The sequence below is a fragment of the Equus caballus genome, chromosome 28 (assembly GCF_041296265.1).
Source record: "Equus caballus isolate H_3958 breed thoroughbred chromosome 28, TB-T2T, whole genome shotgun sequence".
Taxonomy (NCBI): Eukaryota; Metazoa; Chordata; class Mammalia; order Perissodactyla; family Equidae; genus Equus; species Equus caballus.
In genome coordinates, this window is record NC_091711.1 from 14,176,793 (window position 1) to 14,201,820 (window position 25,028).

At 36.1% G+C, this 25,028-nt stretch overlaps 1 protein-coding gene across 50 annotated transcripts in view; it reads right to left on the reverse strand.

The window, feature by feature from the left end:
* PPFIA2 (PTPRF interacting protein alpha 2) overlaps positions 1–25,028 on the reverse strand; it is a 451,986-nt gene that overhangs the window by 186,834 nt on the left and 240,124 nt on the right. The gene's annotated exons all lie outside the window — the stretch shown is intronic.

Here is a 25,028-nt window from a genome sequence, read left to right on the forward strand (position 1 = left end):
TTTATTTGTTAACAAGATGAAGAAAGAGACTGTACTTGTCTCTTACAAAATAATAAGTGTATCTAAGACTTGATAACATCATCCAAGATTCTCTTGTTAATTTATGCATCACATACTCTTTCCCTCTGAAATGTAAGCTCCACATGAACTGGGACTTCATCTGACTTCACTGCTATACTCCCAGTGTCTAAGATATAGTGGATGCTCAATTAGCACTTCTTTTCGTTAAATGAAAATGGGAAATGTGGTTAAAAAATAACTGGGGGTTCTGGAGTAATCCTCTCTTCATGTGACAATGACATTTTGGAGGAATCTTGAATGGCTTCTTTCCCCAAAATGGGATCAGAGATTATATGATATGTGAATTTTTACCACTAGACAGAGAGTTTAGACACAATAAAAATTACTTAAAAAGAAGATCAGGAAACCTAATTCAACTATTCTGCTACTCCAACCTATGAACAAATGTTATTTTAGAATAATTTTGGAAAACAGTAAACATCCATTTTATTATTAAATCATTTAGAGTGATTCTCGGTAATAAAATTGGTACTTAAATATTTAAGTATTTGGAAAAACTTAGCTCCAAGCTGAGAAGGCACTGCCAGAAGGTTAAAAAGAAAAACAAAAATCAACCAGACAGGTTTGGTTAACCTAACATCCACAAAGGCAAATGTAGTAAAAAGTAAATGAAGATGATGATTATGCAAAGCTGGGAAAGGTTGAGGGTTTATATTTTTGTTTGCTTCAAACCAGTTATTTTGCTGAGTTTCTGTGCATGGCTTCAGCCCAAGTGGGCACTTCAAAGACCTCAGAATAGACTTAGAGCTTTGAATCAAGATGAAAGAGTTCATTGTTACATTTTGGCCTGCATTACAGATAAATGTTTCCTCCCCTGATTGCTGCCTGCTTAAATGTTGTTGATACCCTTTGAGTATATTATCTAAATAGAGAATGGAAATAAGAAACAATGTGAAAATAATAAACACTGCCATAAAAAATGAAACTTTCTTCATATAACCTGCATAGTTTTGATGGAGAAAAGAAGAAAGTGACAAAGATTCTGCACCGTGTATTAACATATAGGCATTTAAAAGTAATCCTACATTCATGAATACTATAAGACAAAAAATAAATCAAATCTTTGCATTTAACATCATACCAATTAAAAAATATATATATATATGGTCTATCTTTCTAGAGATTTAGCCTGCTATCTACAGAAAGAAAAAAGATCAGAGGGAAATATTTCAGAATTTTAACATTAGATATCTCCAAGTGGTGAAATTATGACTGAATTTTGTTTTTTGGCTTCCTCCTACCTATTTCTATCATCATAACTCTCTACAATGGAGAAATATCCTTTTATGCTTAGAGAATAAGAGAAACTATAAATGTATAAGTGCACTGAAATAATCAGGTATTCAAAACTGAGGACAGAAATTAGTCAAGATGTTATTGGCGACAGATGACTTTGCATTTTTCATTTATTATCATTGAACTGATTCTGAAAAAGCTATTTAGTGACTCCATATATTAAGATTAGACTTACATTTATTAACTTCTTAACAAATTTCAGGCACTACTTTTACATTCATTATCTCATCTTACTCTCTAAATAACCAGCAGAGGAGTCTCAGTCCCGTTTTACGGCTGAGGAAACTGAATTACTAAGACATAAGCACAAATGCACCGAGCTCACAGCCCGTGGAGAATGAGTGGGGCTGTGAAGGTAGCTCTCCAGACAGCTTGTCTAGTGCTTTTCCACTATACCATCCTGACTCTAGCTGTTCATCGGGTTGATAGGATTCAGATTTGGAGTGTATTTAACAGTCTTCTTTTTCCTGATCTGAAGAATTAGATAACCATTACTTACAATTTCTTTGCATGATCCTTCTTAATTAGTCCAAAGGGAGTGTGAGGAACTGGGAGGCTCACGGCAGAGTATTCCTTGCGTGTGGAGCAACAAGGCCTAGCCAAGCACGTCCCACATACCTGGGAGTGCAGTAGATGAGGATGCCTCATGTCCAGTGAATCGTCAATGTTTTCACACTTCCCTCTGACAGTTCTCTCTTCTGCGCCTACTTCTCTGCCCCTACCATCAACGTGAACTGAGTCTTATGTCACCTTTTCTAAGTTAATAACAGCAAATATGATTAACATTGCTTGAGCCCTTACAATATGCCAGACACTTGCCAAACAATTTATATTGATTATCTCAGGAAACCTAATAAAACCCTGCAACGAGATACTAAAATCTCACTAAACAAAATGAAACACTGTTACCGTACAATTCAGGAATTTCATTCCTTGGTATTTACCGAAAGTAGCTGAAAACTATGTCATCATAAAAACCTGCGCATAAATGTTCATTGCGGTTTTATTCATAATTGCCAAAACGTGGAAGCAACCAAGATGCCCTTCAGTAGGTAAATGGGTAAACAAACTGTGGTCCATCCAGACAACGGAATATTATTCAGTGCTAAAAAGAAATGAGCTACCCAGTCAGGAAAATACACAGAGGAACCTGAAATGCATGTTACTAAGTGAAATAAGCCAATACGAAAAGGCTACATATTGTATGATTCCAATTATATGACATTCTAGAGAAGCCAAAACTATGGAAACAGTAAAAAGATCAATGGTTGCCAGGAGTGTTGGAAGAGGGAGGGAACGAATGGGCTGAGCAGAGAATTTTTAGGGCAGTAAGGAGTAATGTTGAATACATGTCGTTATACATTTGTCCAAACCCATAGAACGTACAACACCAAGAGTGAACTGTAAGAGAATCTATGGCTTTGGGTGATAATGATGTATCAATGTAGGCTCATCAGTTGTAATAGATGTACACTCCAGCAGGAGATGTTGATAATAGTGGAGGCTGTGCATGCGTGGGGGCAGAGGGTATATAGGAAATCATTGTACCTCCCTCTCAACTTTGCCGTGAACCTAAAACTGTTCTAAGTATATAAAATCTTAAAAGAAAATCTCACTGAGGCCTAGAGAAATGAAGAAATTCACCTAAAATTAGACACTCCGTCAATGGTATAGTTGGGCTTTGAACCCAGACAATCTATTTCATACCGGATGATGACAATAGGTTGATTTTTCGCTCCTGACCACAGGCTTTCCCCTTTTAATTTGTCCTTCTTTCAGTCTTTGTAAAATTTATATCTTTCCCAAGCTCACAAAAATTTTCAGAGCTCCCCATTTTCAAACACGTCAAATTTAAACAGACTTTAACTCTTAAAATTCAAACCATACAAAATGTGGCCTTCCATAATTAATTAGCTTTATTTCTCATTGAACAGTAGTAACTACCCTTTTGAGCAGGAGCTGCTTCTCTCTGCCATGAGCTGAGCATTTTACACAAATTACTTCATCTCTTCCTTATTTTTCAGATGAGGATACTGAAGCGTAGTATGAATGAATAACTTCCTCAAGGTCACATAGCTAAATATAATCCACCCTGATTCCAACTCTTTAATTTCTGCCACACTGCCTCCTTCTGGATGAAAATGGAAAATCATAACATTTCTTGACAGTACCAATTGATAAAAATTTGTCATCCCTCTCACTATCCATCCATCCATACAATATTTATTGAGAACCTGCTATATGTCAGAGCCTATGCTAGGTGCTGAAGATATAGAGATAACTTAGACATAGTTGTTGCACTTGACCACAAAGATCTTTCAAATTTCACATCTGAGACACGTCAAGGATTTCCATCACTAACAAGCACTCAAAACATATCATCAGAGCGCCACACACAGAGTAACATTAGTTTACACACTTAGAGACATTGTAGATTTACAGGTGACTCTGACTCTCTAAGGCTTTCTTCTTAGAAGGTCTGTCTTCTGCATCTGCCACAGGTTTCTCCTTCCTGTTTCTATTTCCATCTTTTCATATTCTCATCTCTCTTCCTTTCTATTTCCTTCACATACTATCTGCTATTTGGAATATCCTCCCCATCATCTCTGCCTAAACTAATTTATTTTTAAAGCACCAGCTTGCCTGGTTAATGCTCTGTAGTACCTTATTCAAAATCTATCAATGCATTTACTGTAAATTTTATAATTAATTGAATTATGTGTTTGTCTCCCCCAAGTAAACAGTGTGATCCTTTAATGCAAAGTTGTTATCATGTTTATTTTTATATCCTCAGGATTTAGCATAGTTCCTGACAAATTGTAAACACTCATTAAATCCTTGTCACAATAAATGAATGTTTCACTTTCCTTAACTTTTTGACTTTAAAACAATTTTTGAAAGGCATAATTAATCAGAGTTATTTCTTTTACTGGGTGAGACCATTAGAATTTGCTCAATATATTTGTTGTTGTCAGTGCCCTGGAGTGGATTCTGACTCCTAGGCAACCTGTGTACCGCAGAGTGGGAGCCTGCCTGGTCTTTTTGCGCCATCCTCTTACCTTCTGACACTATATAAAACTACACTCCGCTGCTATTTATAGGGTTTTCATGGCCAAAGGTTTTGGAAGTGACTGGCCAGGTCCTTCTTCCTAGTCTGTCTTAGACTGGAAGCTCCCCTGAAACCTGTCCACCATAGATGACCCTGTTGGGGGTATTTCAAATACCAGTGACATAGCTTTCATCATCACAGCAACATGCAGCCACCACAGTATGCAAACTGACAGACAGTTGGTGTGGTTACCCGACCAGGAAACACACCCAGGCTGAAGCAGTGAGAGCACCACTAGACCACCAGGGCTGGCGCATCTGTAACGTGTCTGATACCCTTTTGACTTTGTAGCAGTTGTTTTTGTCTATATCTAAAATATCATAGTATACTATATTCTACACAGCAACAGCCTTATTGCCTGCTATGTCTTATTGCATGTATATAAAGTGATACTATTGTTCCCCAAAATTTATGCATCAGATTTATCATTTGTTCATTGGATATACTATATTGGTCTTATTCATTCTCAAAGTGAAAATATATATTTAACCCATATGTTATTTTTCTGGTCTAGCATTTCTGAAACTATATTCTATAGAACAGTATTCCCACAAGATTCCTCCCCACCCAAAAAACAATAGACGAATGGATTTGGGATACGATGTATGCTATATATTTTCCTCTTGGAAATATACTGTAGGCATCAGAATATAAGAGATTCTTTGTGGCCAAGAATTGTGAACAACCTGAATTTTCATCTATAGGAAAATGGATGAATTAAATATGGTAAAGGCACATGATGGAATATTGTGCAAAGGGCAGAGGAAGTAGGCTAGATCTTTGTATAGCAACATGGAAAAATTGCAAAAATATAATTTTGAGTGAAAAAGGTAAGAAACAGAACACACGTTTAACACAGAGTTTTGCAGAAGCTGAAGGCAGTGAAGGATAAATGTTAGAAGAAAACTTCATTCATGCTTCACCATGTCTGAATTGAAAGGAGTCTACAGCAAGAGCTGAGTTTGCTCTGAATCACTGACAGGTGTAGTAGATCAGTTACAAACCACAAACCACATTCAACAACTTTTCAGACTAATCATATTGTTCCCCAACCGTAGTCTGCCAAAATCCTTACTTTTCCCAAGGACAAAAATGACTTTCCCTACTCTGTATTTTTTTCTTGGAATTTTAAAGTACATAGTTGTCAGGCCTCACAGTCCCATGTAAGTACCCTCATACTGAAGGGAACACCCTGTTCTTTCCTGGCATGTACTCATTCACATCACACATACACACATTCATGTGAGTACTCCCTATGTATTGAGCACTGCTGTAAGTGCTAGGCTGATGACAGTGAAAGAAGCCGGTTAAACTTCTTGCTCTCAATATGTTCAGGCACATTCAGGCATTTACCACTAAACTGCTTTTACTCAGGAGTGAATCACTTCTAGCTGTATCAATCCTTCTCAATACTAATTCAACCCTCATGTAGAGCATTAGTTTTTTAAAAATATAGAGCAAAATAAAATAATGTTTTTGCTGTTAATATCTTAAAAAATTCGAAGGTATAATTTCTTGCATACCAATACAAGTTGTCTACTTTCTGTGCACTCCTAATTCTAAGTTACAAGTCCTATAAATTGCATAAAATCTAAAGTTCCTCTATTTCAGCTAAATTCCAAGTGTTACCTCTTTTCTCCCCTGCCCACCTCATCCTCTTGTGAGCTGCCATTTCTTGATCACTTACTATAGGCTAGGAATGTTGTTACAAACTTTACATCTGTTATATCATGTATTCATCATGGCAGCCTTATTATTCCCAGAACAGAGATGAGAAAACTTGAGTGAAAGAGATTAACTAAGTCTAGCAAGGTCCATGCTAGTATACAGCAATGCCGGGGCTGGTGTCAATATCCCCCAGGCTGGTCAGATCCCAGGACAGAGGTGACCTGCCTTTGTATCTTAACAGGGTGGTATGCTGGCCTCTGAGCTAAGGGTGAACTTGAGTAATTCAGGTGAATGAGCTGCCAATATTTTGGATAATAGCCTTTAGGTCAGTGGGTTGTTCTCAATCAGTTTCATGCAAAGAAGGTTCTCTTGTTTTGGTCCCTGCATGTGTTATTCTCAAAGTGAAAAATACAAGAGCAAAGGACAGAGGCCCTCAGTTCCTGTGCCTACTTACATCCTGTAGGCGTAACCTGGTCGGAAGAGTAGATAGACCCAGAGCTTCCTCTGGCCCTCCTTCCTCTGCTCTTCTCCTCATGCCTCTTTCCATCCAGTAAATCATCACAGCCCATCAGGCTGCCCATCCTCAGACTGATGCAGAACATTCTATCTCTATACATGTGCATCCTCAAATTCATTTTCTGATATTTAGTATTAAACATAGAAGGACTGAATGAAATTGCTAACTCCCCTGACTCATTTCAGGATGGTGTGCTCACTCAAGGAGGTTTATTTGGGAAAAGAAAAGACATATTTTCTCGTTAACTAAATGTTTGAAAGGTCTTGATTTAATAATAGGTGAGTCCTCACCTCAGAAGAGCAGGTCAGGAGAAGCTGCATGACAAGAGGAGAAATCAGCCTTTTAATTTCAAGTCATTTACATGAGGAAGCCACCTCCAGAGTATCTATGACAATCCATTCATCATAATTACAATTTTAACACTCCCTGCCTTTCAATTACACCTCTATTCTCTAATCTCATGGACTACTTAGTTAACGAACTGATGATGGTCTTACTTCTGCAGCCACATATCTAAGTACTGGTTACTTACTTCAGAATCATGAGTGCAAACCAGTCTGAGAGAGAAGAGGAAAAATAAAGGGTGAGTTGGAATTCAGCTTCACCAACACCCTCACCAACCACAGAAAAGCATCTTTTAAGTTTATTCTCTAACCATCTAACATTTGTGCAAATCAAAAATAGCTCTGAGGAAAGCATATGGCATGGAAGCATGCTGACTTGACCATCTAGCATTTAAAGAGACAAGATTAACTACTTCAAAATGTTTTTATAATGACTTCCTTAGGCTGTGTCCCAAATTTACTATATTTTGGTGTCTCCTCTTTTGAGAATTAAACATTCTTCTAGAAATGCTATTTGTAATACTTGGTGGAAAGCTTTGGATTTTAAATCTGTATTTCTTTGGATGTAACTGCACATAAATTTACATGTATCAAAGACATATCTGCTTCCCTATACCATAGGATAGATTTTCTAGAACATATTAATAACAGAGTATTACACTGGAGGGATGAAAGCAAAGCAACAAAAAGAGTTAATATATTACTTAAATTTAATATCTGTATATATCTCAGAATATCAGTTGTTATAACTTCACAAGAGTCTTTATAAATTTAGTTTGGAACCAAAAAGCATTTATTTCATAGAAATCAGTACCCCATAACTCACTCTCTCTCTCTCTCTATATATATTTTTTTCTGTATTATGTTATGTAATCAAATGCAGTGTTAATGACCTCTGGTCTTATAACTGCCTCCTATGAGCTCAGGGAAAGCTGTCATCTGAAATTACTGTGTGAAACAGCCATGTCTCGTGGTCAGCCCTGGGCTAGACAGCTCGAAGGTAGAATCACCTGCATTACTAATACAATTTGACAGGCACAACTGGACTCTTAGAGTTCTCACAGAATTGTTGAGTAAGGCTGCCCAATTTAAAAGGAAAATGAGAGTTAAACTCCCTGCAAATAACATTTTATGCCTCCTTGGTTTTTTATGTATCCATGTTCCAAGAAGAAAATCATTTTGTCTTTTCTTTAAAACTGCATAATAGAAGATTATTTTAATACATTACAGTGACTTGAGAGATTAAAATCTGTTTAAAATCAAACATGCTATAAGAGCCATTCTGTGGTGGAGGTGGACACAGGTACTGGGTAACTTTTGTTTTCAGAAATCTCCCAATGAAGGTAACTGGCATCATCCAAAAAGTGGGTGTTGGAATCAAACACAGGTGCTGTCAGGCAGCCTCAGGCGGTCTGACCATCCCGTCATGCTCCTACCAGGCCTCACCGATGACACTCTCACAGAAATGTGCCCATCTTATATCTTATCCCCACTCTGCTTTCCCAACATTAATTTGTCAGTATGAGTATAGAGCTGCCCCAGGTATCACGTGCCCTTTAACAGCAGCTGTTAGTGGTATTTGGCTTTGTTGTTGAATCCTGGAGGGCAGGTCATGTTACCATAGATTGGTTGGGAACTTATTTTGCAGCAAGTTAGGCTTTCAGTATCCCAAAATCGACTAGTCTGCCAGCACCGCATCATGATTTCTGTGGCCCTACATACTTTTGCCTTTGTGCGCACTTTCATTCATAAAAAATAGTAAAATCTATATTTCATGACTCTGCTGATATAAAGATTAAGAAAACCCAGATTGGATTATATTCATTTTCTCTTTTAATTTTAAAAGTAATTGAAACATTTTCATGGGCCCCTAAAAGTATTGTGAGCTCTAAGCAGTGCTTCCACTGTGCCTAATGGCCTTATACTCCGCTCACTCATGGAAGTCATGTGTGGCTTGGTCCAAACAGTACCGATTTCAGAGAGGAACAGAGCCAGGTTCATATCCGGGCCATTGGCAGTGGGCTTTTTAAGCCTCATTTGTCAATCTGGAAAATGTAGGTAGCAATACCTTCTTATTAGATTGGTGTGGGTAAAAATGAGATCATTTGTTCATATGATCCAGCAACAACGCTCCCTTAAATTTATCCAAAGGAACTTAAAACGTATATCCATGATAAAACCTGCACATGGATGTTTATAGTAGCTTCATTCATAATTGCCAAACCTTGGAAGCAACCAAGATATCCTTTGGTAGGTGAACAGATAAACTGTAGTACATCCAGACAATGGAATATTATTCAGTGCTAAAAAGAAATGAGCCGTCAAGCCATGAAAAGATATGGAAGAACCTGAAATGCATATTGCTAAGTGAACGAAGCCGATCTGAAAAGGCTACATACTGTATGATTCCAACCATATGACACCGTGAAAAAGTTAAAATTATGGAGACAGTAAAACGATCAGTAGTTGGCAGAGGTTGAAGCTGGAGGGGTTGGGATGAATAGACGGAGTATCAAAGATCCTTAGTGCAGTGAAAATGCTCTCTCTATATAATGACATGTCATTACATATTTTTCCAGACTCTTAGAACATAGAATACCAAAAGTGAACCGCAATATAAACTATGGACTTTGGGTGTTAATGATGTGCCAATGTAGGTTTATCAACTGTAGGACAGATACATCTGATGGGGAATGTTGATAACGGGGAGGCTATGCATGTGTAGGGGCAGGGGATATATGACAAATCTATGTAGTATGTATCTCCCTCTTAATTTTTCTGTGAATCTAAAACTACTCTAAAAAATAAAGTCTTAAAGTAAAAAAAAAGAGATTATTGGTATAAATACAACTAGCATAGGTCCTGGTTACAGTAGATGTCCAATAAATGATATATACTCAGCAATTTTTGAGTTACATGTAGTTATCCACATATAACTTTGTTTTCTTCCAAGCCTCAATTTTCCAAATCAGGACAGTACATTTCATTAGATACTTCAGGAAATACAAAAATCATGCAGTTTTTTAAAGTTAATGTTAATTGAAATGTAACTTGAGAATTGTCTAACTGTCTTAAATAAATCACTTACATAAATCTCATTGCTAATTATTGCCCCATTTTGGGGGAAGATCCTAATATTGCTCCTAATAATGAATAAGGGACAGCAGGATTTCTTTCAAGAGTAACAATAAAGAAGAGAGGGTCCCACTGTATCATTAGTGGACCAGCATGGTAAAAATGGTTGACATTAATGTGATAGAGTAAAAATACTCAGCACATTTTTATAAGATAAAATGGCTTTTATAGCTCTTTGTTCCTTTGCACTTCCTAAATTCTTGCTTATCAATTAATTGGGTTATTAATACCTAAAACACATCAAATATTACTCTGTTCACTTATAAAAATAAGGCATAATATTAAAGTCTACAAAGATAGAAACTACGAAGAAATTCTCTGACATCATAAAACTGTTCTTAAAAGTCCCCTAGAACACACAGTTCTGGCCTTTCTGCTCTTACTCCCTCCACACCTCTCTGCATCTATTCCTACTACCCTGGGGATCCCAAAACTCTCAAGATGTTGTCTGTAGTCTGAAACGAAATAACAGGATAAAACATAATTAAGGAGTTTTCCATGAACCCTTGTGTTGGTTGCTGTGAGATGTTATTTGAGAGAAGTCCAGCTGCCTACAAGAAGTCTGACCAGAATCCAGGGTTATAGCCTAAAGCCTTTTATAGATTTCCTGACCCAGGTGAGTAGGGTGGACCATGTTGAATGAAGACCCCACCCCCTTGGGCTCTGGCTCTAAGTAGCTTCTCAAATCCTAAATTTGAGTAGCTTCTCTAACTCCCAAATCCTGCCCCTCTGCATATTATCACTGGAATGAGAAAGACAGACAAATTCAATGGCCTAGAATCAAAACAGAAATATACACTCCAAGTACCCCTTCCCTTTAATCTGCTCCAGCTCCCTCTGTACTTTTCCCTAAATAGAAAAAGCCCTTAGGTCTGATCTTATGGTATCAGATATATGAGAAAAGAGAGGGGAACATCATCAGAGAGAAATCCCAACGAAGGAACCAAGCCTTTTAGTTCTTTAATCCAACAATGATCTTATTCTTGATCTTGACTCATCTTTATGGAAAGAGAAGAAAAGAATCTCTTGTCTCTACTGTTGTCCAAAAGATATTTTTGCTTATTTGATGCTTGAAGCATTTGGAAATTTATTAAAACTCAACATTCTAAATACAAGGGTAAAATTACCTGGCCCAGGCAGCATTGTAGCTAAAGCATGTCAGGGCTGAGCCATTGCCAACTGAAAACTCTGTTGGCAGGAAAAGCCAATTTTCAACAGCTCTGACAGTGTAAAGCAGGAGGCATGTTTGACAAGATGCTGCATATTAATTTAAAAGGCTTTAGCAACTGGTTAGGTAACACCTGCTGTGGTGAACACTCCAGGCACACAAAATAGCATTCAAGCTGAATATTTAAATCTCCTAACATAGCCCAACAAAGCTCTAACTCTAAACAAATCAAAACTAAATCATGTCTCTGTAGCAATCAACAGAGTTATATAACCGAAAATATTTGGGCTATGACATTGTTTGCCACTCACTGTTAGAATGCTCTAGGGTACTATAGAAGTTATAAAGTATATTAAAACATATTGTCCTGCCTTGGAGAATTTTAGTATGTGCAGCATTTAGAAGAGGAACGCAGCTCAGAGAATAACTTTGTGTCCTATTACATTGTATTAGTATATAACTAAAGCAGAATTTGTCATTGAGAAGCGGGAGGGTATGGCACCAAAAAAGCAAGCCTTAGACAAGGAAGAGTGGGCAAGGCTCTCTAAGTACTCTCTCTGGAAGAGAGTTACAGCTCAAGGATTATCGTCATCTAGGAATAGGGGTAGAAACAAGTATATCTGCGGTCTGGAATTGTCATGACAAACTAACATGACATAGTGCCACTAAATGTTCAAATAATGTAACATGTTCTGAGTCCATGGATACTAAGAAATATTCTTAGAACAACTGAATTTTCTGGGTAGTTTCCTGCAGAGAAGAGACTTGACCTTGTCAGCCTAGTTTGGATACCAGGTCTGCTTGACAATTCTATTTCTCATTGTAAATTAATAAATCAAATTGACATTTTGATCATTCCTTTATTGACTCCACAAAATACTGAATGTCTAATATGTAGGAGATCATGTAATTTTTTCAGACAGGATCATTTGTACAATGGTGAAAAAGACATAATCAACAAAGGTAGCTGAAGCAATTACAACACAATGTGATCAACGATGTAATGGGGCTCTGTCCGGGGCACTCAGCACGTGCAGGCACAGTTTGACTAACCCCTGTAGGGTGTATGTGTGTGGAGGAAGCATCTATGATGATATGTGAAAAGTGAGTAAGCATTAGCCAGGCAAAATATATGCAGGGTAAAAATTTTTTCGGATCAAGAGAACAGCACAAACAACTTCCTAAAGTCCAAAAACACTTAAGTCCTCTAAAACTATAACACTTTTAAAAAATCATAGGGGTGAATCAAAACATTGAATTAGGCAACGGTTTCTTAAATATGACACCAAAAACTCAAGCAACACGAGAAAAAATAGATAAAGCAAACACTATCTGCCATGGCCTGAATTGTGTTCCCCAAAATTCACATATTTAAGCTCTGATCCCCAAAGTGATGCTATTTGGAGATGGGGCCTTTGGAAGATAACTAAATTTAGACAAGGTCCTGAGGGTGGGGCCCTCATGATGGGATTGCTGCCCTTAGAAGAGGAAGAGACTCCAGGGCTCTCTCCCTGCTGTGTGGGGACACAGCCAGAGAGCAGCTCGGTGCAAGCCAAGAAGAGGACTCGGCCCTGCTGGCACCCTGAAGTCAGATTCCCAGCTCCAGAACTGTGAGAAAATAAATTTGTTTAAGGTACCCTGTCTATGGCATTTTGTTATGCAGTCTGAGCTGAGTAATACACCATCAAAATTAATAACTTTTGCACTTCAAATGAAACCAGCCTGAAAGAAAAAGACAACCCATAGAATGAGAGAAAACTTTTGAACATCACGTATCTGATAATAAAGGCTTATTTCTAAAATATATAAATATGTAAATACTTGCAAATATAGAAAATTAATATATAAAATATATACATATAAATGCATATATATTTTATTATAATTCAATAATGAAAAGACAACCCAATTAAAAAATGAGCAGAGAATATGAATAGACAGTTCTCCAAAGATATAGAAATAGCCAATAAGAAAAAGAAAAGATGTTCAACATAATTAACTATCAGGGAAATGCAAATCAAAACCACAACAAGATCCCACCTCACACCCACTAGGATGTCTATAATCAAAAAGATTGATAATAATTGTCGTAAAAGATGTGGAGAAGGCTCATACGCTGCTGGTTGGAATGTAGAATGGTAAGACTGCTTTGATAAACAGTCTGGCAGCGTCTCATAGGGTAAAACATAGAGTTATCATATGATCCTGCAATTCCACGACTAGGAATGTACCCAAGAAAATGGAAAACATGTCCATACAGAAACTTGTACATGTATGTTCATTGCAGCATTATTCATTATAGCTAGAAAGGGGAAACAATCTACATGTCCAACAATTGAAGAATGGTTGAAAAAAAGTAGTATATACATAAAATGGAATATTATGGAGAAATAAAAGAAACAAAGTCTTGATACTTGCTATAACATGGATGAACCTTGAAAATATTATGCTAAGTTAAAGAAGTTGATCACAAAGGACCGTAAATTGCATAATTCCATTAATAGAAAATGTCCAGAATAGGCAAGTATATAGAAAGAGAAAGTAAATTAGTGGTTGCTAGGGCTAGGAGAGAGGGGGAGACTGGGGGAGGTGATAACTAAGGGGTACAGGATTTCTTTTGGGCGTAATGAGAATGTTCTAAAATTGACTATAGTGATAGATGCACAATTCTGAAAATCTACTAAAAGCCAATGAATTGCACCTTAAATGGGTGAATTAAATGGTATGTGAATGATGTTTCAATAACGCTGTTTAAAAAAAAAGCAGTTCAATATGGATGCAGTAGAGTGTAAGCTATGTTAATTATTTTGGTCTTCAGTAAAGGGCAAGGGGAACCATGGAAGGGATTTAAACAGACCAATGACAATATTAACTTTATCTTCGTACTTATGAGTTTATCAACCACTCAAAGACATTGAAAACACAAATTTCTGGACTTCCCAACCTAAGGACCAGATTATGGGCCTTGCTAAATGTATCAAGGTAATATCACCTTGGCATATTCCTTTTAATAACCATTCAGTCTTCTTGTGGTCACCTAATTCTGTCCACTTCAACAGCATTAGTTTACTGTAGCTACTGCAAATTTTTCCATGCCTCTTCTTCTGACCATCTTGATGTCCCTTCCCTAGCAACAGAAGATATTAAAAACAACACTTTACAGAAGAAAAATGTCATTTTCCCTTCCCCTCCGAGGGGACTTCCTCTGATATCTGAGTATCTTTCTGGTCAGTAGAAGCAGAAACAATCTCAGAAGACTCTGCTGTCTTGGAAAGCACTTTGTAAGATAAATTTTTCAAGAAGAAAATATATGGAAAATCACTCACGTATATTTTTAACCTTTTCAATTGCTCATAAGAAATCTGCACAAACTTAGCCAAAGTTAGAAAAAACTCTTGACTTCCCTCTGTCCTATATGAAATGAGTCCTATCAATACTGAATTGCCGCATAAACACACATTTGCCTAAATTGCAGGTAGAGAGTGAAATGTATAATCAAGTACATAGTTTGATTTTTACTATCTTACACTGTCTTTCCACAGCTTCATCAAATAAACAACGTGTGCGTTGACCCTCTATCCTCTCTTGCTTGAGACAACACGAAATAATCATTTTTTTTCTGAAGTAGCCTCATAAAATTCCTCGATGCTGCACTTTAAGCAGCAACTACTTAATAACCCAAACTGGCATCCAAGAGGAATCCAATTTGCCATCTTGTTCTGGAATTACATTTTTTTATGCCTTCTTTAAAAAGTAAAGTATTGCAAACAGTCCAAGTTAGAAACTTCTAAGGTAGGAAATCTTCAACTGCAGAACCACGACTTAGATTATCATTTGTTTACGTGCATAAATTATATTAGAATGATTGGCTGTTGTCCACATCATGCAGAGAAATAACACAGAAAAGCCACTTTATTTGACTAAGGGTCCATTGTACTAGTGACTTGTTTTTTATTTACTTAAACTAATGCTGTTAGGGAGAATGGAAAATAGCTATGAGTCCAAGCAGATATTCAGATATTCTATCTTACCAATTTTATCTTTTGGTGTTAAAATATTTTATTTAATGATACATTTCAAGAGGAAGACATATTCCACAAGAAAGAATTTTATACAGAAAAGGTAAAAGGAGCTTATAACTCTCAGGGAAGAAAACATTTTCAACACTTCCATCACATTGAGTTTTTACATTTTCTTTTAAACAACTCCACACCTGTAAATATACACTAGCATCCAGTACCATTTTGTAATAACTTAATTGCTCTGAAATATAATGAGTCTTTTGATTGTGTTTTTTAAAAACTCTGTATCAATACTTCACAAGTAAGGAAAAATGAAATTAGCGTTTCTAAATCTCTGCTTTCAATGTATTTAAAAGGTTTAGTCTTCTAATTAGCCATAAGTTTACTAATTTCACTTTATTACTTAGAATAGATCACTCAGAACCATTTGGGTGTCGAAGTCAATGGTAAATACAGAAGGAGACCCTGATTGGTTGAAGAATCTTGACAGATGTTTAAACGTGAATTGTTTATAACACAACAGTACATAATATACAAAAATAAAATGTCTTTTAAAATTGGTTTTAGGTAAGTTTTAAATCTTCTAAAGATTTTCAGGTGAGTTATCTCTCATTTTACATTATTCATGCCATTCTCCCTTTGCTTTTTCTTAATCTAGGGTAGCAAATCTTCAGAGCCCAATCAGACAGAAGACTGGAAGCTTTCATTCTAATCTATACAAACATCCCTGCATCCAGATGGATAGTTCTGTGAGGACCAGAGCTAAGACTTTCTTGCCTCCATTATATTGCCTGCTCCTCACACTGGGCCTGTCATAGAGATTGCATTTGTTAAATAAGGACAATGTTAAACTGTTCACATTTAGTAATGAAAACTTTAATGCAGACTAATAAGCATTTTTCAGGAAAAACGGAACTGAAATCTTTCTCCTGATAAAACTGTTGAGGAAGGAATTTTAAAACATGGGCATACCAGTTTCATTCTTTTTAAAGTGTTATTTTTTAAATATTTTAAACTTATGTTATGTGTAGTATAATTCTAATATTTGATATGCTTAAGAATAGAGTTTGCTGTTGATTTTTCTGATTCTAGCACAAGGCAACTTAGTTCTTATGATTTAACAGAGTGATTGCAGGTTCATCTTTGGTTATCTTAATCTGTGGGAATTCTGTAAGTTTGGCTGAAAGCACTTTCTTCAGAGAGAACGTATTTTTCCTCCTGCTAGGCACTGCAAAGCAGGGACTACTTTAAGTCTTACAATTAATAAAAATTTGAACTCCAACCCTTTTCAAGGGCAGCATTGTGGTGATCATTGGTTTTTCCTAAATCTTAACTTTGGTTTATATCGATAGTCTTCCTGACATCTTTTTGCTGACGGTAGATTTCTTCTAGGCTATCCTGTCTCTGAGAGTGTAGACCTTCAGTGGTTCTGGATTTATACGGGGGTTTTGGTTTCAATTTCCTTTCTTCTTAGGTTCAAGGCCTTGTTGTCTCCCCCCTTCCACCATACCCCAGTGACATGAATCCCAAGTTTCTAACTCCTGGGATCAGAAAATGTCTGCAGAATGCTGAAGGCTTCAGAAAACACTGTGCTGGTTTCTCAACGGCCATTTGTTGCAGTGTATCTAGGATCCTGTACTGGGAAGGTCTTTCGGACTTTCACGTGCTGCATTGGCAGAAAGTAGAAGTCGAACATAACAAAATATCTATAGATGTTGAGTTCTATATTGAATTAACATTAAACATGATTCAACCCATCAGAGAATTATCCTTGGGAATTTTTTTCTCTGCCAGTTACCTAGTTTGTAAGACACGTAATTAAAACTGATATAAAAAATTAATGAGCTCATAAAAGAAAAACACAAGAAATCTAGGTTTGTATCACATAAAATATGAACTATATTTAAAATAATTCAATCAACTAAAAAATTCAAATTTCAACAGTGAGAATGCTTTCTGTTAGGTAGTTTGAAGAAGAAAAACAAATCCTCAGGACTGAGAGGAAAGGAGGGGAGAGAAGCTACCTTCAATTATTTGAAAGGCTTTCAATTGAGAGAGTTGTTTCATAGTCAGACAGAGAAGGATAAGAAAGTCAGAAGAAGATTTTTATTAAATGATAAATCCACATCACCACTTATATAGTCAACATTTTTAAAGTGACTGTCACATGTAAAAGTTCTGCTGGCATCAAAAAGATGGATAAAATAAGTTCTAGCGTTAAAGTTCTGTTTATAGTTTAAGGGCAACAGAAATTTTCCAGATACTGTGATATAAATTATATTGTATTAAAAATTGAAATTTATTCTATAAAAGTGCAGATAGAATTCTTCTGCAGTTTAACTGCTAACCATAAAAAGTTATATAGAACTTTCATTTATCATTGCTGATAGGATTGCAAAAAGTGCAGCTGGTGGAAAATTTTGATTGGATAGACAAAATTTTATCCATTGGATGATAAATCCATATGATGGAATATTATTTAGAAATAGAAATGAAGATATATACTACAACATGGGTGAATCTTGAAAATATAATAAGTGAAAGAGGTCAGTCACAAAAGATCATATATTGTGTGATTTCAATTATATCAAATGTCCAGAATAGACGAATCCATAGACCAAGGAAGTACTTTAGTAATTGCCAAGCACTTAGAGAGGGGAATGGAGAACGATTGCTAATGGGTACAAGTTTTTTTGGGGAACTAGGAAAATGTTCTAAAATTAGACAGTGGTAAAGATTGCACAACTCTGTGAATGTGTTAAAGAACACTGAAGTGAAGTGTACACTTTAAAAGGGCGAATTTTATGTATGTAAATTATGTCTTAATAAAGCTGTTATAGAAAATTATAAGGGAAAGAAAGTTATATAAGGTATTTAAATATCAAAATGGAAAAGAACTTTCATAGAACACAGTTTTTCCATTTCTGAAGTCTAATATTTTCAATTCCATAGGATGTAGATTTCAAGCTTAATTAAATTCCTCATCGCAGGCTTGGGAATTTATAACATTATAAATAGAATCACTTCGAATAGAATCACCCCTCCTCTTTTTTACGTTTTGGTTTGGTGAACTTATAAGAGTAAATTAGTTCTTGCCCTTGTGCAGAAACCTGAAGTATTTCTTGGATAGGAATCACTTTTAAATGCCCCACTGTTTCATTTGTGGTACTATATTCTTAAAGGACACTGAAAAAAATAAATGTGGTATTGCCTGGGCAAAGGTCAATTGCTTATTCATAATTTCATTATATTCCAGTAATTTTAGTTTCATTTTACTGCCTTATAATAGCCCAAATAAAAGCTCTAAAATGCCACCAGGGTAAAAGTTAAAAGTTCTTGAGGTAAGTACAATGGACAAATTCCAGAAATTAGTCCACCCTGTTTTGAGCTCGGTGCTCTGCTAGGCACTTTTGAGTAAGATGTAGTTTCAACCACGGTGATGCTGACCATCTAGAGGGAAAACAAAGCAGATGAATAGTTATCTACAAGAAGACGGGGCCTCGAGATACAAATGTGAGCAAGTGCTACAGTCTGGAGGGGATGGGATTAATGGTGACTGTTGGAGCCAAGGAAGGTTTTCAAAGGTATTGATGTTTTCATATTGCCCAACATATTCAGACACTTAACAGGCTTTATTTGCCACCATGCTTCCATGGTATTCAAAGTCATGTTTTCTAATTTAATTATACTTCGATAAGTTGGAATAATAGCAACATTCCTTACGGTACTTTGCAAATAAATAAGCATCAGAATTGGGAATACACATTTCATAGGAGGCCAGACCCTTCTCCTAGCAAGAAAAGCATTTGACCATATTTAATCTTCTTAGCTTTTAAATCGCCACTTTGTGCTTGCATTTTGGCATAGTTTAATGTTTTTCTCTATTAAACATCTTCCATTAAAGTACAAATAGCACGGGTAATTTTAAGCGCTAATATTTTTTATTAAGGGAATAAGCTTTAATAATTACCTAATGATTGAAAATTCAATTTAAAATGTCACTATTTCTATGGGCCACAGGTGTTTTTGAGTTTAGGTTGGCTTCGCTTGGGCAAAACTTGCTGCAGTGATTGACGGAGGAGAGACATTTGCCAAAGGGTTCAGTTATGGCCATGGATTTTGTTTTCAGAAAGTAGTTAACATATCAAACTAATTAAAATTTTATCCATTATAACTATGCCAATTTAATTGCCAGTGAATTAGTTATTTTCAATATCAAGAGTTTGTGGAGAAAAATAGTTTCCTTTAACTACCAAGCTTTTACTGGATAAAATTGAACACTCTGAAAGAACATTTCCTCTTTTGGCTTCACATTTCATTTGGTTCATTGCACATAATTTGTGTTATATTTTCACAAATTTTTAGGGTTAGAAATTAAGTTAGTTTTTAAACACAACTCACGCAACTCATAGGATCAATAATAACATAATTTTCACTACATTTCAAGTGCTGTTCTAGGCACTTTATATGCATGGACTTATTTAATGTACACAATAACCACAGGGTGTTACTACTATGATTCTCTCACTTTGCATGTGGGGAAACGGAGGCACAGAGAAGTAGTTTTCCCAATGTCTTAATGTCCTTATATGTCTCCTATGTCTTGATGTCTTATGCGGCATAATTAGTACTTGAGCCCAGTCATCGGGTGTCAAAGTTTCTGTGTTTAAGCGCTCCCCTGTGCTGCCACTCTCGCTAACTATAACATGAACAGTGCAGCACCATCTACTCCACAAAGTGGAGAATCGTAAGATAAAAGCTCAGAGAAGGATAAACATCCATGCTATTTCCAGAAATGGTGTTTCCAATGTATTTTTCAGGCACAAACTGCTTTAGGAAAAATTCTCTTTATTATAAACATATACCAAAATTTTTAAATCACCAATTCCAAGTGATAACCCTATTCAATAAATTTACTCAAATATTTTCAAACTTGATTGCTGGATCCTTAAATGCATTAGGGATTACGTCTTAAAACTAATGGGTATGCCATGCTTAATTCAAAAAACTCATGCCAGCAACAATAGGAAAGTAACTATACGTCTTTAGCTGAGAAAAGTGGCACTCATATCTAATCTTGGCTGATAGCAATCACTATCATAACAATAGATGACATTTTTCAGTCTATCTAAATATATTATTTTTATATAACTGTCAACTCCAATTTGTTGATGAGGGAATACAAGTGAAACTAAAAGAGAAATATGTCATCTTTTAGCTAAATATTAATTTTTATTTTAAGTAAATCTGAAAACATATGCTAGTCAACTGCATGTCCTTTTTATAGTCAAATACTGAATTATACAAAACCCTGGGATCAGATTTCTTTTTAAAAATGTATATATTAATTAATTCCTTTATTCCATGGACATTCATATTTTGCCAAACATAATGTGATCCCTGCCTGAGGGAGCTTACCTTCGGGACAAAAACCATGTGGACACGCACAGTACAGTGGTAAGCTTGAAGCACCTGTAACTTCAACTGGCCATGACTGGGCTGTTCTAGAACGTCTGTTGGGGTGAGTCTGACACTGACCTATTTATATGAGGGAGAAAGGTGACCTCTGCGAAGGTAAAGTAGCAAAGTGGCTAAAATCTCCAGCTCTGGAGGCAACTGCTTGTGTTAGAGTCCCAGCTGCACCCATTAGAAGCTGTGAATCCTGGGGAAATTACCTTTTGTGTCTCATCTTACTCATGTGTAAAACAGGGATAAATCACAGAAGCAAACACGCAGTTTCCTTACGTTGTGAGACTTAACTCGTTATTCACGTAAACTGCTTAGACAAGTGCAAGCACTTGCTAAGTATTAATTACTTATTATTATTATTGTTGTGGGAACCAACTCACAGCTCACATCTTTAAGGAAGGGAGGCTCACGTCACAGGTGATCCTAAGAGTAAGCTGTATGTCCTCAAGCCCCATCAATCCACGGGTACCTACACTGCCACATTAGTCATCAGCTTTCATGGCTGGTCTTTCTTGTCCATGCTCTCAGGTCCACCCTCAGAATTCTATCATAGTCAATTCCAGTTATTTCTGTTATGGTAAGAAAAAATAGTGGCATTTGGGTCTAATACCATAATAACGACAGCTGTTTGATGGCCAGCCTGAAGTTTAAAGGATCTGGACAGAATTGGATAGAAAGAGTAATTAATACAAATGGTCATAAGAGACAAAAGATAAAAAAATACATCATACTCACAAATAATTTGGAATGTATGTGAGGGTAATGAGTCCCATAATCTGACTTTATGATTAACATTTGCATACCCACTTAAATTTTTATTTGTTTTCACATTTAAACTGGTGATTTAAAAGACATGTAATATAAAGACTTTATGACTACATTAATCATTGCTGAGTATTCTAGTATTTATCCAAGGAAAAGCGCTCTTATGCAACATTACTACACAAAATAAATTAGAGAATTTTGATGGTCTACCTTTCATCACCTTTTCTTGTTATTTTATTATTCTAGGTTTTAAAAAATATTTGCATTTGGAGAATAGGATCAGACAAATGTGAAACATTTGTCACATTCAGAAGGTAAGAACAAAATGAAGCCAGAATCCACTCCCATTTTTACTAGCAAATGAGTAAAATGCATTACTTTGTCATCTGTTTCCTCCCAAACCACTACTTAGACTTCTCATCATCTGCCATTTTGCCATTTCAGGACTTTTTTTTTTAATTGAAGTATAATTGACATACAACATTATATTAGTTCCAAGTGTACAACATGATTCAAGATTTGTTTCTATTCTGAAATAATTACCATAATAAGTGTAGTCTCGTCTACAGTTTTAACAACTTTCAAACATGCAAAACAGTATTAAATATAGTCACCACGTTGTACATCACATCCCCATGACTTATTTATTTTATAACTGTAAGTTTGTACCTTTTGACCCTCTTCATCTATTTTCCCCCCATTCCCACCCCGTCTCTGTCAACCACCAATCAGTTCTTTGTATCCATGAGGTTGTCAGTTTGTTTTTTTGATTCCACATATAAATGAGAGCCTATTGTATTTGTCTTTCTCTGTCTGACTTATTTCACTTAGCATAATGTCCTGAAGGTCCATCCATGTTGTCACAAATGGCAACATTCTCTTCTTTTCATGGCTGCATAGTATTCCATTGTATATTTATGCCACATATTCTTTATCCATTCATCCATTGATGGACACAGGCTGTTTCCCTATCTTGGGTATTGTAAACATTGCTGAGATGAACACAGGGGCACATCTGTCTTTTCACAGGATTGGTTCTTAAAGATCATGTGCTGTACCTCCCTGCTCCACCCTAACTGGGGATTTCACTGAAGTTACCACCAACACACACACGTACAAACACATAAATTAAGAAAGACAGACACAAATAACACAAAGATTTCTCCCTGTCTTTCTATTACAATATCCAATTGATTATCATGTTTTGTCATTCTGCTTTTTTTGATATCTCTTGTATCTATCCACTATCTCCTTCACTACTATTGTCTCAGTTAAGATCAGGGTTCCTTTTTGCCCAGATTCCTATCAACTCTTCCTGCACCCAGTGCCTTTTGCCTCCACATAACCACCAAAATGATCTTTTGAAATCTCAGTTATCATCCTGCAACTCCTCCACTTGAAATCTCGCTGTAATCTGACTCCTGATAGGATTTGAGTGAGTTCTGTCACTCATTCAAAAGCCCACGGCCTTACAATGTGTACCTAAGGCACTGTGATCTTACTTATTTTGCACCACCTGTTTCCTCTGCCCATGTTGCTCTTGCTTGCCTTGTCTACTTGGAAAAATCCTCTTGTTCTCTGAGACTTAGATGGCATACCCTTTATCAGAAATTTCTTGCGAAAAGAATTTGGAGATCTGTCCTGAGGTTTCCCATAGACTAGAGTCTCTATTCATGGTGCTGTCATTATTTGTGCAGTTGTCTAGCTCCCACACAAGACCACATGACACTACAGGGCAGAAACTGTGGTCTTTTCACTTTTGTATCTTTTTCACAACAAGGTTTTTGAGCAGAGCAAGATCTCAGTGTGTTTGAATGAATAATGAATAATGGACTAGAGGTATACAACTGAGCACAGCACAATGATTTTAAGATCGCAGAGGTCAGTCACAAAAAGAAATCTCTATCCTATTTTCACAAATTAGTCAGGCTAGATCACCAATGTCCAAAACTTCTTGGATCAGATATATGGTTTACCATATTCTCAATAAACCTTAATTTGGTAACATTGAGAGTTACAAAAATGATAATCCATAGTAATGAGCATTATTAATTACTCAGGTAGTTCATGAATTTAATTTTCACTTGAAGTAATTCAATTGTTAGTTGTTACTTCCTACATGGCTTTTCATGTGAAATAAAATTTCTGTAAAGCATAATCTTACTTAAAGAACTTACAATATTTAAATTATTTAGAACAGAAAGAAGTGCCGTATTCTTTGAAATTTGCCTATGCATTTTATTTAACAATTCAAAACATTGCACAAGCGGAGATTGACAAGAATGTCCTAACTCTTACAGCATAACTTCCTATTGGTATGCTCCCCATCTTTCAAGATCCATTTTGTATTCTTCCACTATAGAGAAGGCTAATTAGAAATTCCTCTGGTTAGACATAAACGATCTTTCTCTCTCATCTACCTATCCCCCCCGTTACTGTTCTTACTTATTATTATAGTCTTTCTTTTGTATATATGTCAAGATTCCCCATAATGTCGCCCATTATGAGACCTTACATTCTTCTTGGTATCATGAATAAACACCTTAGCAGTGTTAAGCACATGGCAGATGCTCAGCAAATTCATGCTGAATTAAACGAATTAAGTAGTTTGCAAATATAGAACTTAAACTTACAATGTTTGTTAACTCACAGATAGGTCTATTCAGGGAATTTTAGGAGATATAAAGTCACCCATTGGAAATTTTTTATTTTTTTATTAATTCTTTCCTGGGCATATTGCTTTGTAGGATATTTCTAGAAATGTAACCCACTGGAAATTGCAAATACAAACATTAGAAACACAGCATAGACATAAATACCTGCCTCAATGGAAGCTCATAATTGCCAAATAGAAAGGCATCCAGGCTGTCAGCATCATTCTTTCCCAAGGTGGTCTCTATCATTTTGCTATCACTAATGTTTCTAAATGAGCAACATACTATTTCTTCTAAATTGGATGTTTATTTTTGAGAAAATGCAAAAGTAAGAGCACTAAATGTAATTAAAGGTTTGCTGAAGTTTGTATACTTAGATCTTGTAGGAATTCTGGGTGTCAAATTCATACTCATCAGATACAAGTAAATGTTGTCAAAAGTATTTTTGACTGTGCAGGCAAATAATTTCAAGCAACAAATAATTTCTTCAGACTTCTAAGACTTCCAAACCACCAGATTCTCTATTACAGCACCCCCTACTTTTCCAATGTGCCGTTATCCCTCAGTCTTAGCACCTCTTCTTTGTTTCTTGATGGCACTTAGGCATTGGCTTGTACGTGTTCCATAGATTTCCGCATGTTTAACATTCTCAGTTCATCCAACTTTCTTTGAAGCAGAACTCCTCTACTAAGTATCTTTCAATTAAAGAAAATGAAACCCTAATTTGTCAACTGTAAGCCATTGTCTGACTTCATTTCTCAAGGCCTCTGACTTCATTTCTGGCCTCATCTCCTGCCATT